The sequence below is a fragment of the Triticum urartu genome, chromosome 7A, assembly GCF_056163025.1.
Source record: "Triticum urartu cultivar PI428250 chromosome 7A, HENAU_Tu73, whole genome shotgun sequence".
Taxonomy (NCBI): Eukaryota; Viridiplantae; Streptophyta; class Magnoliopsida; order Poales; family Poaceae; genus Triticum; species Triticum urartu.
In genome coordinates, this window is record NC_141879.1 from 47,209,891 (window position 1) to 47,214,233 (window position 4,343).

A 4,343-nucleotide genomic window follows, 5' to 3' on the forward strand; every position below is an offset into this window, starting at 1 on the left:
ATACTTGCTAATTATTCTGTTCATCTAAGTTATTGCATGGGCTTTTAAGTTTCCATAGTTTAACCCTCTATATAAGCATCTTATAGATGGTGCATATTTATTACATGATTTTCAGTTTTAGTGTGCCTATTGCAGATATCATTGTATATTACTTAAGTCACAAGTGTACTTGAATTAGGGTATTTCACACTGATAGGGATACATCATGTAGGTTATAAGAATGTTAGCATTCCAACATCAGTAACACAAGTGTAATTTATACCAATATCGGTGTTTAGCAGTGTAAGAAATTCTTATAATTACAAATATTATGTTCTCTTTGTCTATTTTTGTAGGCTTACTCTTCAACATTGTCCTTCGGCAAAGAGTTTTGCTGATGACAAAGTTGGCAAAAGGTATATTCTCTAAAACCACAAGTTGAGATAAAAGCTGCTAAACTACAAATTTGTCTAAATATGATATTTGCAAGTTATGAGCTACTAAGGATTGCTTTTACCACAACTTCTTTTTGTTTGGATTTGTTTCCCATCTTCGCACATAATATGCACATCCACAGGATTGGGTTTTAAGAACATCAGCAAAGTAATTTTCGATATTCTAAATAAAGAGTGTTTCGTTTATTAAGTTTTTGTTATTTATGGGTCTGCTCCTTTGAGTAATTATCTTATCTAAGCACACATGTTGTATTGTACCCTTTGATTGCCACTTGGCTCCAAAGGAGAATTGGCCACTATATGTTGCAATGTTTGGGCACATGGTGGGTTCTTGCATAGCGCATGCTGCTTTTCCTTGCCAAATAACATATAATTTATTTCCACGACTAATAAACAAGAGAATCTATCTCATTTTGTAATATATAACAGAAGAGTGTTAGAAAAGTGTTCTCAAGTAAATATTACGCTATTAAAAGTCTTTACATGTGCTTATAGAGGTGTGTGCATATCAATAATACTAGCCCGTGCAATTGCACGGGTTGACGACTAGTCTTGATAATTAGTGAGAGATCATCTTATAATGCTACCGTCAAACAAATGAAGATAAGATGCATAAAAGATAAACATCACATGCAACCAATATAAGTGATATGATATGGCCATCATCATCTTGTGCTTGTGATCTCCATCTTCGAAGCACCGTCGTGATCATCATCGTCACCGGCGCGACACCTTGATCTCCATCGTAGCATCGTTGTCGTCTCGCCAATCTTATGCTTCCACGACTATCGCTACCGCTTAGTGATAAAGTAAAGCATTACAGCGCGATTGCATTGCATACAATAAAGTGACAACCATATGGCTCCTGCCAGTTGCCGATAACTCGGTTACAAAACATGATTATCTCATACAATAAAATTTAGCATCATGTCTTGACCATATGACATCACAACATGCCCTGCAAAAACAAGTTAGACGTCCTCTACTTTGTTGTTGCAAGTTTTACGTGGCTGCTACGGGCTTAAGCAAGAATCAATCTTACCTATGCATCAAAACCACAACGATAGTTTGTCAAGTTGGTGCTGTTTTAACCTTCACAAGGACCGGGCGTAGCCACACTCGGTTCAACTAAAGTTGGAGAAACTGTCACCCGCAAGCCACCTATGTGCAAAGCACGTCGGGAGAACCGGTCTCGCGTAAGCGTACGCGTAATGTCGGTCCGGGCCGCTTCATCAAACAATACCGCCGAACCAAAGTATGACATGTTGGTAAGCAGTATGACTTATATCGCCCACAACTCACTTGTGTTCTACTCGTGCATATAACATCAACATATAAAACCTAGGCTCGGATGCCACTGTTGGGGAACGTAGTAATTTCAAAAAATTTCCTACGCACACGCAAGATCATGGTGATGCATAGCAACGAGAGGGGGAGAGTGTGATCTACGTACCCTTGTAGATCGACAACGGAAGCGTTTGGTTGATGTAGTCGTACGTCTCCATGGCCCGACCGATCAAGCACCGAAACTATGACACCTCCGAGTTCTAGCACACGTTTAGCTCAATGACGATCCCCGGACTCCGATCCAGCAAAGTGTCGGGGAAGAGTTCTGTCAGCACGACGGCGTGGTGACGATCTTGATGTACTGCCGTCGCAGGGCTTCGCCTAAGCACCGCTACAATATTATCAAGGACTATGGTGGAAGGGGGCACCGCACACGGCTAAGAATATGATCACGTGGATCAACTTGTGTGTCAAGGGGTGCCCCTACCCCCGTATATAAAGGATCAAGGGGAGGAGGCCGGCCTGCCTCTATGGCGCGCCAAGGAGTCCTCCTCCTAGTAGGAGTAGGACTCCTACTAGGAGGGGGAAAGAAGTGGGGAGGGAGAAGGAAAGGGGGGCGCCGCCCCCCCTCTCCTAGTCCAATTCGGACCTTTGGCTGCCCCTCTCTCTCTCCACTAAGGCCCATATGGCCCATTACTTCTCCCGGGGGGGGGGGTTCCGGTAACCCTCTGGCTCTCCGGTTTTCTCCGGAATCACCCGGAACACTTCGGTGTTCGAATATAGCCGTCCAATATATCAATCTTTATGTCTCGACCATTTCGGGACTCCTCGTCATGTCCGTGATCACATCCGGGACTCCGAACTAACTTCGGTACATCAAAACTCATAAACTCATAATATAACTGTCATCGAAACCTTAAGCGTGCGGACCCTACGGGTTCGAGAACAATGTAGACCTGACCGGGACACATCTCCGGTCAATAACCAATAGCGGAACCTGGATGCTCATATTGGCTCCTACATATTCTACGAAGATCTTTATCGGTCAGACCACATAACAACATACGTTGTTCCCTTTGTCATCGGTATGTTACTTGCCCGAGATTCGATCGTCGGTATCTAAATACCTAGTTCAATCTCGTTACCGGCAAGTCTCTTTACTTGTTCCGTAATACATTATCTCGCAACTAACTCATTAGTTGCAATGGTTGCAAGGCTTATGTGATGTGCATTACCGAGAGGGCCCAGAGATACCTCTCCGACTATCGGAGTGACAAATCCTAATCTCGAAATACGCCAACCCAACATGTACCTTTGGAGACACCTGTAGAGTACCTTTATAATCACCCATTTACATTGTGACGTTTGGTAGCACACAAAGTGTTCCTCCAGCAAACGGGAGTTGCACAATCTCATAGTCATAGGAACATGTATAAGTCATGAAGAAAGCAATAGCAACATACTAAACGATCGGGTGCTAAGCTAATGGAATGGGTCATGTCAATCAGATCATTCACCTAATGATGTGATCCCGTTAATCAAATAACAACTCTTTGTTCATGGTTAGGAAACATAACCATCTTTGATTAACGAGCTAGTCAAGTAGAGGCATACTAGTGACACTCTGTTTGTCTATGTATTCAAACATGTATTATGTTTCCGGTTAATACAATTCTAGCATGAATGATAAACATTTATCATGATATAAGGAAATAAACAATAACTTTATTATTGCCTCTAGGTCATATTTCCTTCAGCTGGTGCTACGTCTTGCCAACCAGTTGTCCTCTCCTGCGCAAAAGCGTGTCATGAGGCTTGTTAGTGTGGCCATTGTTCTTGGCTTTTCTTGGCCGAGGTGTCTGGCGAGCCATTCGTCTCGGACATTATGCCTAAAGGCTGCTAAGGCTTCGGCGTTCGGACAGTCGACTATCTGATTCTTTTTAGTAAGAAATCTGTTCCAGAATTGTCGAGCTGACTCTCCGGGTTGTTGAGTTATGTGACTGAGATCGTCTGCATCCGGAGGGTGGACATAGGTCCCTTCAAAATTTGCTCGGAAAGCGTCCTCGAGCTCTTCCCAACTTCCAATGGTGTTTTCAGGAAGGCTTTTAAGGCAATGCCGGGCTGGCCCTTTAAGCTTGAGGGGTAAATATTTTATGGCGTGGAGATAATCTCCTCTGGCCATATGTATGTGGAGGATATAATCCTCGATCTAGACTCCAGGGTCTGTTGTTCCGTCGTATGCCTATATGTTTACGGGTTTGAATCCCGCTGGAAATTCGTAATCCAGGACCTCATCGGTGAAACATAGGGGGTGTGCGGCACCCCTGTATTTGGGTGTGTCGTGATGTTCGGATACTGGTGTTGTTGTATTGCTTGCGAGAGCTTGCTTTCTTGGCCCATAAATAGATCTGGCTGGGCCATCTTTCTGATGCGAATCCTTGAGTGGGTCGCCTGCCGGCTTGAGTGCGGCGCCGCTTGCCTCTTTATGCTGGCCATGGGGTCGTCTATCCGACCGGGTGGCTTTCTTATTTTTTGAATGCGAGGGCTCTAAGGCCTCTTCGTCGAATTCGGGCAGTAGCTTTCCCTTCGGATAGCTTTTAGTGTGGCGACTGCCGCCGTATT